The sequence below is a fragment of the Phocoena phocoena genome, chromosome 18 (genome assembly GCF_963924675.1).
Source record: "Phocoena phocoena chromosome 18, mPhoPho1.1, whole genome shotgun sequence".
NCBI classification, from domain to species: Eukaryota; Metazoa; Chordata; class Mammalia; order Artiodactyla; family Phocoenidae; genus Phocoena; species Phocoena phocoena.
The window spans coordinates 10642033-10654526 of NC_089236.1; positions in this window are offsets into that span (position 1 = coordinate 10642033).

Genomic DNA, 12494 nt, shown 5'->3' on the forward strand with positions numbered 1-12494 from the left:
ATGGAAGGGAGGGTGTTCTTCAAACACTGTAGAAGCCTCCTTAGCCATACTAATAATATTTTAAAGAAATGGCCCATAATAGCATTAAGCATTCCATGTTTTGTTCAGCCCATCTACAGTGCGTCAACAGGCTTTTTGTAAAATTGTGTGAACAAAATACTTTGAGCTGAGATCTGTAGCCTTAGCCTTCACAAGATGATATCTACAGGTTGTCATGGTAACTCACAGGGCACCATCTTTAAAAACATTAAATTCTGAGGAAAACTACACACAGAGAAATTTCTGCCCTAAAAGCTATTCCCTCAGACAAACTGTATTAGCCTGCATATCTGTTCTTTTAAAGCTTTGCTTTTTTATTTTCATTCCACTGTTCAATGAATACAGAACTCTGAAACAAGTGAAAAAGAGAAAGAGTTTGAAGTCTTTTGCTATAGACTTTTCATGATAAGTTCTACATTAGTTTTGAACTGAATAAGCACCAGTCCCACCACCCCACATTTCTTCCTTTCCATTGATTTTTTTATGTACGTTTTCCCCTTTTATCAATAGACACAATTTTTGTTTTTTTCCTCTTAATATTGCCCTGTAGCCAATATTAAAGTGAGGGATTTCCTCCCTTACTCTGAAATTGCAAGTTCGAGAAGCCAATCCATTTGTCAATAGTCTGGAGACACAGTGACTTCCCCTCTCTCCTCTAGCACTTATTGTTGTGTGCCAGTCATGTAGGATTTAGCAGGTTTGACCTTGAATCTTTAGTCACCTTCCCTTCACATTAGCATTTGCTAACACTCCAGCTGGATTATAAACTATTAGAAGACAGGGAGGGTACTATAAGCTCTTTGCATCTCTGGAGTTAGAAGCACTACACACAGGGGCATAGTAAATATTCTATGACTCGGAACCCAACTTTAAGAATAATGGTACTAAAAGGACTTCAGCGATCATCACATCGACCCCCCTTCTTTTCATAAATTAGGAGAGTGAAACAAAGAGAGGTAAATATTCTAGCCCAGTGTTATGTCTAGTTTGAAGTATTATTTTGAGGTCAGCAAAGGGGGTTCTAATTCCCATACTGCCAGTATGGGGAAAGCAGAAAGGAAGAAAACTAAGATTCTTTATTCACAAAACAGAACAGCTAATAGCCATTCCTGGTTTACATACATCATTAGGTTGTTGCTTTGAGGTTGCCATTCGATAATCCTCTGTAGCAGAGGGAATGTGTTAAGCATTGTTCAAATATGAAGCATCGTTGAGGGCTTCCCTGGTGGCGCAGTGGTTGAGAGTCCGCCTGCCAATGCAGGGGACACGGGTTCGTGCCCTGGTCTGGGAAATCCCACATGCCGCGGAGCGGCTGGGCCCCTGAGCCATGGCCGCTAAGCCTGCGCTACGAGCTCAGATAAAGCTTACGAGGAAAGATGAATGGAAAAAGTAACGAAAAGAATTGTTGGTAAATTGAGCACTGCCTCATTCTTAATTCACACCATAAAAGTGACTGCATTTGGAAAGCTAATAGTAGGGAAAATTCTAATCCATGGGCTTAGGAGAGAAATTGGGATAAAAAAATAACCAGCATAAGGGAATGGGCTAATCAGAAATCTAGAATAGACAAAGAAATATAGGGCAGATTCTCCTTCTTCTCTGAATTTCTTTGTAGTTAATCCTTGATGGAAGCTATACTGGGGAGGATCCCATGTGTGTTTATGTGCCAGGAAGATTCTTGTGTTCTATTTAGTTCATTTGTATCTGTTCCAGAAACAATGGAAGGTAATGAGTAAAGGGAGGGCCTCACAGGTAATTAGGGAAGGACCTAATAAAAACATGTAGAGATCACAATGATATGTGTGTGTGATTTAAATTCCTAGTATATTGATTAAAAGGAAAGTTGACCAGTAACAATTTACAGGTACATAAGGCCCTTACAATGTACATTTCTCAATGAATATCCTCCACAAGTCTCAGAGGTTAGAAGAACAGATGTTCCCCTTCCTACTTATTGATGAGGCTTAGTGTAGTTAAGTGATTTATACAAGGTCACCCACTAGGAAGTTCTGACACCAAATCCAAAGCTTATATATTTTAGAGAAAGATCATGTTTTTCCTCTCCATTACTTTTGTGGGGCGCCTTCTAGACTATGTCAGTGCCTGAAGATTGCTTCATGAAGACTGGGCAGATGTGAAAAACGGAGATAAAATAGCTGTTTCATAATCAGTCAACAGGTGTGGGAAAGAGATCATACCTGACTAGTTAGAACTCGTACAAAGAAGACTGGACTAAAGGAGAAATGACTGTTACATCTAAGCCAAACAGCTTTAGTAGCCATTTTAATACTAATTTTATAAGAGCAATGGCCTCATCTACAAAGAGTGGGAGATTTCAGGTAGTGGGCAGAAAGCTTAGGATTCAGTGGGGTTTCCTGGGTGGGGTTGGCAGGCTCAGAGTTTGAATCTGGAGAAAGGAGTTTTAATCAGGTCTAATCAGTGTAATCAGAAGACAGATCCTCTTCATGTATTCATCCTTTCTCCAGGGCTGACCTTGAAGTTGACAGTGCAGAGAACACTGGGTGCCTGTCCCTTTTGCAGGTTCACCTTTCTCTACTTATATGAAGTGTCAGATGCTCCAAACTTCGGACTGTCCTTCTTATCACTCTGTGTTCTCCCTCCTGGAAATCTGACCCATACCCTGTCAGCAGTTATACATATATAAACAGGTAACTCCCAAATTTATACTTATAGGCTACATCCCTCCTCACAAAGTCAGACCCATGAAACAAACTGCCTACTTGAACTTTCCACATACCTGCCTCAAAGGAATCTCACTCCCATTATGTCCAAAATGTGGTCTTCACCATAAAGCCTGATCCTCTTCCAGTGTTCCCTGTCTCAATGAATGGCACCCTCCTCCTTCCACATGTACAAACCAGAGACCCAGAAGTCACCCTTGATGCCTCGTTTTTCCTCACTCCTATATCTGATTCATCACTGAGACTATTCCTCCTCAATCTGCACCACAACCCTTCCGGTCCAAGGTCCAAGTCCATCTCTCACCTGGACTCCCAGCTTTTCACAGTTCTACCTACATCAATTCTCAAAGCCAAATCAGGTCATATGATACCACAGCTCAAAGTCCTCCTTTCACTGCCCAATGCTCTCTGGAAAAGTGTTTACACTATTAAACGTGGCTGAAAGAGCCTGCATATTCCCCAACCTTCACATACACGATACCTTCAGCTTCATCTGCTCCATGGTCCACCCTTGTTCTCTCTTCTCAAATGTCCTCCACCTCAGGGACTTTGCACACACTATTTCCTATACCTGGAAAGTATTCTCTCCCTTCCTTGTCTACTCAACACCTAGTCATCCTTCAGATCTCGATGAAGCCCTCCCTGACCACCCAAGCTAGATCAAACCCATTTATTACAGGCTCTCTAAACACTATGTAGCTATTTTTCAACAGCAATTACATATTTATTTGCATTTTCATTACGTCAATACCTGTCTCCCCATCTCGCTGATAAGCTACGTGACAGCAGAGCTTATGTCTCTTTTGCTCACCATTCGCTATTTAGCTAGATCAAACCCATTTATTACAGGCTCTCTTAACACTATGTAGCTATTTTTCAACGGCAATTACATATTTATTTGCATTTTCATTACGTCAACACCTGTCTCCCCATCTCGCTGATAAGCTACATGACAGCAGGGCTTGTGTCTCTTTTGCTCACCATTCGCTATTTAGCACCGGTGGCTAGTAGTGCTCAGTAAATATTTTTTTGAATACTTAACTGACTGCCTGATCAACCAACCAGCTGACTGAATGTATGAATGAATAAATGAATGTCATGGATGTATTCGGTTTCTGTAACTTGCTAGATTCCTAAAACATTAGAATCTTTATACAGAGGCAAGTCTTGACTCAGGGTTTGCCTTAAATCTTACCTTCTCCATGAGACCTACCCAATCATAGTGCTTAATGCTGTGATCTGTTAGCATGCCACCCGCCAGCACTTCCTAAGTCCTATGCCTAGCTCTATTCTTTCTCTTCTTGGTAGCATTTATCACCTTATAACACACTACATAATTCTGCTTATTTATAATTGTTCTGTGTTTTCTTAGATTCTGTATTTGTCTATTTGGCATCCATTCACCATAGGGCCAAGTATATTAATTATATTTTCTTATTTTCCGTATTCTTGTTGACCTGGCATTTGTGGCCTCACTGACTGGAGAGAGATTGCCAGGTTTAGCTAATTCTTGGAGATAATCAAGTCCTCGCCCAGGAGCATGTCTTCCATAGGCAAACTAATCAACCCAGGGTTGGGTACCAGACAATGAGGGAAAGGCCCAAACCCCAAAGCCTGCTGGAACTATTGGAACTAGCCAATTCTAAACAGCTTACCTTGCCCTGCGTTGCCTTCCCCACAATAAAGGCTCTGTCTGGGCTTTCCCCTCACTCCGTTTCTGTCTGTCTCCTGAATGACACTGGCGCCCCCCACGTGGCCCTGTGTGGCGTGGTGTGGCCCCTCTGCTCGGGAAATGTGAGTTACCAAAATCTTCTTTCAATGGCATTAGCTTCTCCATATCATCACTCAGTCACCTCCATAAATTACAATGTGACAATTATGTTATTATATATCATCTGGTACCCACCCTCCCCTATGGAAAGCAGACTTAATAAAGTCACAGACCTATGTATGTTTTGTTCCTGGATTTGGTGCCTAGAGCTGTGTCTGGCACATGGTAGAACTTCAATAAATATATGTTGAATGAATGAATGAGTGATTGAATGGATGCTTCTGGTCCCACTTATAACACAACATTATTCCAAGCTTTGAGCTTCCCTGGCACAAAAATTGCATCTTGCTCCCTTTTATATCACTAGGCTCTCTCTCAGTATTTGGTTAAAAGCTCAACGACTGGTGTGACTCACGTAAGCTAGTCCACTGCATCGTGCTTAAGTTTTGCTGATCCCCAGAGCTCTCAAGTTCTGAGGCCACCAATGGTTCCTCTTCTCAGTGGCAAGGCATCCTCTTTCTTGCATCTTTTAAGGGGCTTCCTTCCCAACCACAAAGTGTATGATCTGTGACTGAGAGAGGTGAGGATGTGGGTCCAGCGCCCTGCCCTGCCCCTAACCCTGGGTGCCCTTAAACAAGGGAATTAATCATTATGGAAGGCATCCAATACTATCTTTCTGAGTACACAAGTGTAGGAAAGGCAAATACAGAATTTAATGCCTTCAATACAGACTACTTTAGTACCCAACTAGTTGACTGCTCAAGATCTCTATGAGTTTTATGAGTTCACAGTCCCTCTTATGACTGCCAAACATGACTGCAATTTTTTCAGTCTCACTGCACTTCCCAGCTCTCCTTCTAAACAATAAGGCACAATTCAGCACTTAACCTTTACCTTTGAGGTTTGTTGACATATATCGAGCTGTGCAACACTTAACTGTTTAGATTTCATTGATTCGAATTCTTTTACAGTTGCTATATTCTTAAAACATGTTTGAAGCCCGACTCTTGTAAGCTCACTGCACAAATGTAGTCTTGGAATTCTGGCATTCTCTCCGCATCTAGGAAGATTTTGCTCTGATGAAAATAGCTGATATTATTGAGCACTACATGCCTTATCTTATTTAATCCTTATAATAGGCAAGTCTAATTTTACAAATGAGGAAAAAAAGGTCCAGAGCAGTTAAGTCATTTGTCCTAGGTCACACAGCCAGTAACCCCTTACCCACATTACCCCTGTGGGTTGACTGAACTCAACTTAATTCTTACTCAAATCCGTTCTCTTTCCTAATTGTATATTTCACAAACACATTATGTTTATGACACATACTAAACTCTCTTGAGCCACATGTTGGTTAGTGAGTATAATCATCCTTATTAAAGATCAGAAGACAGATGCAGATAGAGGCTACAATGACATTGGGGAAGCTGATGGCAAGAGGAGGGTTAAAACTCATGGCCTTAGTATCCTGTTATTTTTATAAGTCCGTTGAGACTTCTTATGTTCTTTTTAATTTTTTTAATTTCATGGAGGTGTTCAGGGCTGAAGGCAGACTCAGATTTCGCTCCTGGATAAAGGCAGTAGCTTAGATGGCAAATTACTTCATAGACATTTTAGAGCAGGTAACAGCAGGCATGCTTGAGGATTCTAAATTTTGCCCATTAGTATGCCGAAATACCATCAGCTGCCTAAGTCATTTTCTAATAAACCAGGTCTTCATTACGTCCCAATTGCCCAAAGTGTGTTTGCCTTGTCAGACACCGATTTTTAAAAGCAGTGCAGTCTTGAGCCACTTTAGCTAACATGGATTTCTCCCTCCCTATTCATTTGCAGTCCTACTCTCTGGTGCTCTATCTCTTTCTTCAATATATTTGAAAAAGCTTTTAATCCCTTCAGCTCTTTTTGGCACAGTCAGCAATTGTGCCGACCTTATCTCTTTCCTCTTGGCTCCAACAGTTTTTTGTTTGCACTTCCACAGTTTACTGGCAGCATGTTTTTTGACAAGCCATCTTGAAATCTAACTGAATGTTTCTTCTTGTTTTAAAATTTCTTTTTCAGAGGAACACTAGCTGGCTGGATCTCCACCACGGTCCTTTTCATTATCCTTCTACCTGCACTCATACTATAATATAAAATCAACATTCAAAATGTGCAAATTAATATATGTTGAATTAATTACAAGAAAATATTTTGAGAATATAGTAACACGTGGGGGAAAATGTTCTGCCACCAGAAGGTAATTCCTTAGACGTCAGTTCAAAGAAAGTATCATCACAATTTTCTAATAACTTTCCCGGGGCACACATATTTTACTTTAAGTTCTAGTAAATTTCCTAAGCGTACAGGAATAAAAACATTATCAAAAAGTCAAAAATAAAAGAGAGAAAATGTTTTTATATTCTGATATATCATCCTGATTCAAGCAAAGCAGAAAAGAAATAATTTTCTATTTGAATATCAAATTGAGTGTAAACGTAAACAATCGATGTTTCCAAAACTGATGGTCATTAATAGTTAAGATAATATTATCTTTAAGAAATGCATTAGAGTTCTATTTTTTCATTCTTTGACTTAATTGTGATGCACCCCAGATTTTAAGAGCCTTTTTAAAAAATAACTGAACGCAAGCCCCTATGTTTGATACCATAACCATTTATTTAGCTTAAATACGTTTTGTTATCTCCCAGGATAGTCTGACTACATTATAGATAAGACGTGAAGGACTAAAAAAATGGGAGAATCAAACTTCATTATTCTTGTTTTGGTGTTTACTACTTACTCTATTAATAAATATTTGGAACCATTTTAAATATCAGTGCACTTGTTGCTGGTTAATCCAGAATAAAGGTACATAAAAATGAACCTGGAAAATCAGAATTTCCCTTTATTTTAATATGTTTATTAAATAAATTTAATGTTTATTTTAATATTAATTAAAATTAATTAAAAATTAATTAAATTAATTTAAAAATTAATTGTATTAAATTATTTAATAATTTATTAAATAAAATAAATTAAATTATATTTTCCTACTATATGGAAAATACGCTTCATCCAGTGGAGATATAAACATTGCTTAGCTATTGCCAGACGAATCTTTTAGAGCTAAATCGGGTTTTATTACTCTGCTCAAATATCCCTATGGTTTTACATCTCATTAGAGGGGGAAATCAAAGATGAAGAATCTGAGGCTTGTAGAAACTGACCTTAGACTGAACATTAAAGCTAGAAATGAAAACCTGCAATGGTTCCCTTCCACCCAGATGTTCTTCCCATGCTCTACAAGGCCTGCATGATTCGGCTCAGTCCTGGACTTCCACTTCTACTCTCCCACCCCCGATTCTCTTTCAGCCACAGTGGGCCACTCTGTCCTTCCCTGAAAACACCAGGCAGGCTCCTGCCTCAGGACTTCTATAATTCTTTTTGTCTTTGTTGGATACTCTTTCCCCAGATTCCACATGTTCCACACCACATGGCTCAATCTTCTCTCTCTCTCTCTCAAATATCAGGAAGATCCTCCCTGCAAATCCAACATAAAATTATGTTCCCCACCCCACTGCTCCCTAGCCACCCTATCCACGTTAGCTTACTTTATTTTCCCACATAGCATTTATCATCACCTCATATAGTCTATCTATCTATCTATCTATGCGTGTGTTGACTTGTTCCCTGTCTATAACTTAAAGGTAAGCTCAGTGAGAACTTGACTGCCACGTTTGCCATTGTATCGTCAGAACCTAGAAGGGCCCCAGGCATACAATAGGCATCCAAGAAATACTTACTGAACTAGCGAATGACGTTGTCCTCCCTGATCTCTGGAGCCAATAAATTGTGAAGACATAGACATACAAGTAAAACAAGCGTTTGACCAGATAAAGGGGAATGACAGAGACAAGTGTTGAACTCGTTGTACTCAGCGTGAAATTAGACAACTTTAAAGGTTGAAATTGAAATGCTGAAAGTTTCAGGAGTGTGGCTTATAGTACATTCCTACCTGAAAAATGGGGTCAGGAAAGGAGGCCAGATGCATGAGCCATCTAAAAATCTCTTGCCATCGAACGGTAAAGATGCTTTCAGCAGCACTCACTGCCATCTGAGACAACCATAATTTCAAGCATGTTAGACATTTGCACTGGGAAATCCAGAAGGGCCTCAATGGATTTATGCCAATCAGAAGACATCCATCTTTAAGATATTAAAACTGAAGCAGAATTTTCTAGGCATCCTGCTAAGACAAATTTTCAGAGCAGCCTTTATAGACCCCTAAAAAGTCTATGTGTGGTAAGGACTAGGACTTGGCTATGCCTCTGGTGCTTGGGTTCCCAGGGCTAAAAGAAGAGCCAGAAATGCCACTGGCCCATTCAGCCTCTTTGTGTGGAATTAGAAAAAAGGCATCCCTTCCTCCTGGGGTTGATGAAGGCCTGTGCCCAGGTAATGTGTCCCTTGCCCAGTCCTCCTTACACAGGGGGCCATTGTTTGTGGTGACTGTGAGGATAGCAGGATGCTTTGAGACACGCTGAGTTGCCTGCTGGCACTCAAGATTTTCACCCCAGGAGCCTACCATGGCCTCCAGGGCTCCAGCCTTCTGAGTTCCCCAGTTGAAGTAAAGGACTCTAAAAGCAGCAAGGTCCTTCTCTCTCAGGTCCTTCAACTTCCAGGTGAACATTCTGTCACGGCACCTGGTGTGTGGGATCTTCACTTCCACTCTGGGCTGCCCCCACATGTCTCCTGGCTGTTCACACATCTATCAGGAGGTCTCTGTGCAAACCAAGGCCACAGAGCATCGTGGCTAAATACACTATCATGCAGTCAGACAGGCACAGATTCGAGTGCCAGGTTGGCTCATATCATTGGGAAAACCTCTGAATTTCCATAAAGCTCCATTTCTTCATCTCGAAAATGGGAGTTAGTAAGAATAACTATCTCAGGGGACTGTTTCATCTTTCAATTGTAAAATGTACTTATATAGTGGCTGGTAGATAATGCTTGTTATTACCATTGTCTGTTGGCTATTGTTCTTAGCACTATGTATGTTTGACCATAATTCATACTCAGAGGTGAAATCAAGAAAAAGTCTAAGATTTTTGCTCTGAAAAATGTAATTCCTCACCAGTGCAATATATCCTTAAATGCCAAATATAACATATAACTCTTATAATTATAATTGACTTCATAGCATATTATGTACATTTAAGTCTTTGCATTTAAAAAATATGTTAATATAGCAATTTCCTTTTGATTTAGTATTTTCCTGGTACATCTTTTTTCTAACTTTTCTGAGCCCTTTTGTTATAAGTGTGTGTCTTTAAAGAGCATATCCTAGATTTTTGAAATCCAACTGTAAAATCTCTATTTTTTTTTAAGTCTCTATTTTTAATTGCAGATTTAAGCATTAGCACTTACTTTATTTAAAACTTGTGATTGGGCTTAATTTCTACTATTTTATTTAGTGCTTTCAATTTACCACATTTTTTTCCTTCTTTTCTGCCTTCTATCAATTACTGTTTGCTTTACTTTTTTTTTTACTCTCTACTAGCTTGAAATTTATATAAGCTATTTGTTAAAGGTTACCTTTAAATTTTTAGTTTACATCCTCGACCTAAAAAAGTCTAAATTTGATCATTATCTCTCTTCCTCTAGAAAAGGAGATATCTTTTCCTCCACCTCACATGCTATTTGTGTCAATATTTTAATTCACCTTTGCCTATCTGTCTCCCAGGTTAATCATCACAGACCAATATTTTAAACAGTCAGTGCTTATTTACATTTGCCCGTCTTTACCAACTTCTTGGCTCACGGTTGTTTCTTATCTATCAATCATTCCTCTGGATTCAATTTTCTCCTTTATGAAGTCCATTCTTTAGTAGTCCTCTCCTGTGCCTCTTGGCATTAAAGCCTAAATCCCTTGTTGCTGAGACCAGCACCATCACTCAGAGTAGCTGCAGCATCAACTTGAGTTTTCAGCTCTGGTTTCCCAATCCATCTTTAGTCTTGGCAACTGAGGAATTTCATTTCTCTCTTTAAAAGAATGTCTGTTATATCACATTCTGTATTTCAGAGTATTTATAGCTGGAGTCCATTTTTATGTGATCAGATGTCACCATTCCTATACTGGGTGTACATCAGGTAGCAGGCTGTATTCTAGCGTCGGAAATGAAACAGTTTTGCCCTCCAGGAGCTTCCAGTCTAACGGGGATAGTTATGAAACAAATATGTGTAATAAAGTATTTTAGGTCTTATAGATGACATAATTATCAGATCCCACACCATATTGAGCCACTTAAGAATAAATACATTGTCTTAGTTGTCTTTCCAACCTTAGTATCTAGGGAAGTACTAGCAGATAGAAGTTGCTTAATAAATGCTTGTTGCCTGAATATATGAATGAACTGTAGAGATCAACAGATATTTTCACTGTTGCCTATTCATGAAAAGTAAGATGTTTATTCTTTTTAAATTACAAATAGAATTTTTATAAAGATTTAATCTTAAAGATGTTCAATTTTTATCGTACTACTAAAAATAGTTCGTAATTAGGTCCTAATTCTGTGTCAGGCGTTGTTTTCAGAACTTTCCAAGCATTACCTTATTTGAACCTCAAGATAACCCTAAAAGGTGGGACTTCTGTGGCAAAGCCTGGGTTGCACATTTGAAGCTCTATTAAGGCCTAATTTAAATTAGTCTGACTCTAGCTTCTGTGCCTTGGTACCATGTATGCGTGCATTTGTCAGACTATGGGTTCAGTAGTAATTTCCAATTAGAGATTATCCTTTGTTTTTACAGCTACAGTCTCTGTTTGCAGAGCTTAGCCCATTTACAACGTGATTACTGTCTTACTGGTTGGTTAATTATCACTGGATTAGAAGACCCCCTTCATTTCCAATGACTCCACACCATGCTGGTTTTACTGTTGCTATGTTGCTCTGAAAGTGTACCGGTAGGACACACTTTTAATCTGTGACCCATCTCTCATCCGTAGTTCCTTTCTCCTACCACCTTCTAGCTAGGAGTCGCACAGTTACTACTACCATCAGCAACCCCAAGTACTTACAAATAAACCATTTAATAATAATCTAGAATTTTAGAATTTAGCCAGGAACCAAAATTTAGTATACTGCTTGGTAGCATTTGCCCTTAAGAATTGGGCCAGTATTAGCCCCAATTTTTTTCCTGCCACCTTTGCTATTCTCCGTGAGTTCTCAAAAAATTATTGATAGTAGTTGTGGAATTATATCCAAAATTATTTCAGCACCCTAATGTATCATTTTACAGTAGTCCCAAATATTGAAATTATTATAAGATTCTAGACGTTTTTTTACTGTCTTGGCCTTATATGCCCCTTTATTGATAATGTTCTACCTTTTCCAGTTTGAATTTTGTCTCATTGGCAGAGAAAGTGTAAACAAATGAGAGTTGAACAGTTCCACAAAGGCATGACTTACATTTGCCATCCTTGGGCTAATAGTATTTCATAGTCCCTCGACACACATTTACCCAGCACACACTATTTTCCAGGCACTCTTCTAGGGGCCATGGATAGAGCTGTAGACGAAATGGACAAAAATTCCAGATTTCACAGTACCTGCAGTGGGGTGTTACGTGCCATGAATGATCTTTTTCTACTGTGAACTCTCTGTCGGCTGTCTTTAGGGGCCCCAGAAAACCTTTCCAGCCTGTTCCCACCTGCTTCATCACTACCACCAGCAGATGGACATGTGCAGACATATATGACCCTAAAGACACACCAGATTGCTCAGTATTTCAGGGCCCAATCCTGCATTTTCCTGCCTCTGTGCCTTTGCTTTGGGCATCACCTCTACCAAGAAAGGTCTTCAACCTCCAAATCCTACCAATAATTCAAAACTGCTCATAATCTTACTGCCAGGCCATCTTTATTCGTCCTGATACAAATACAGGTCTTCGTTTCATGCTATCTCAGTATACTTTGGATTATAGTGATAGGACCTTTTATAATCTGTTTT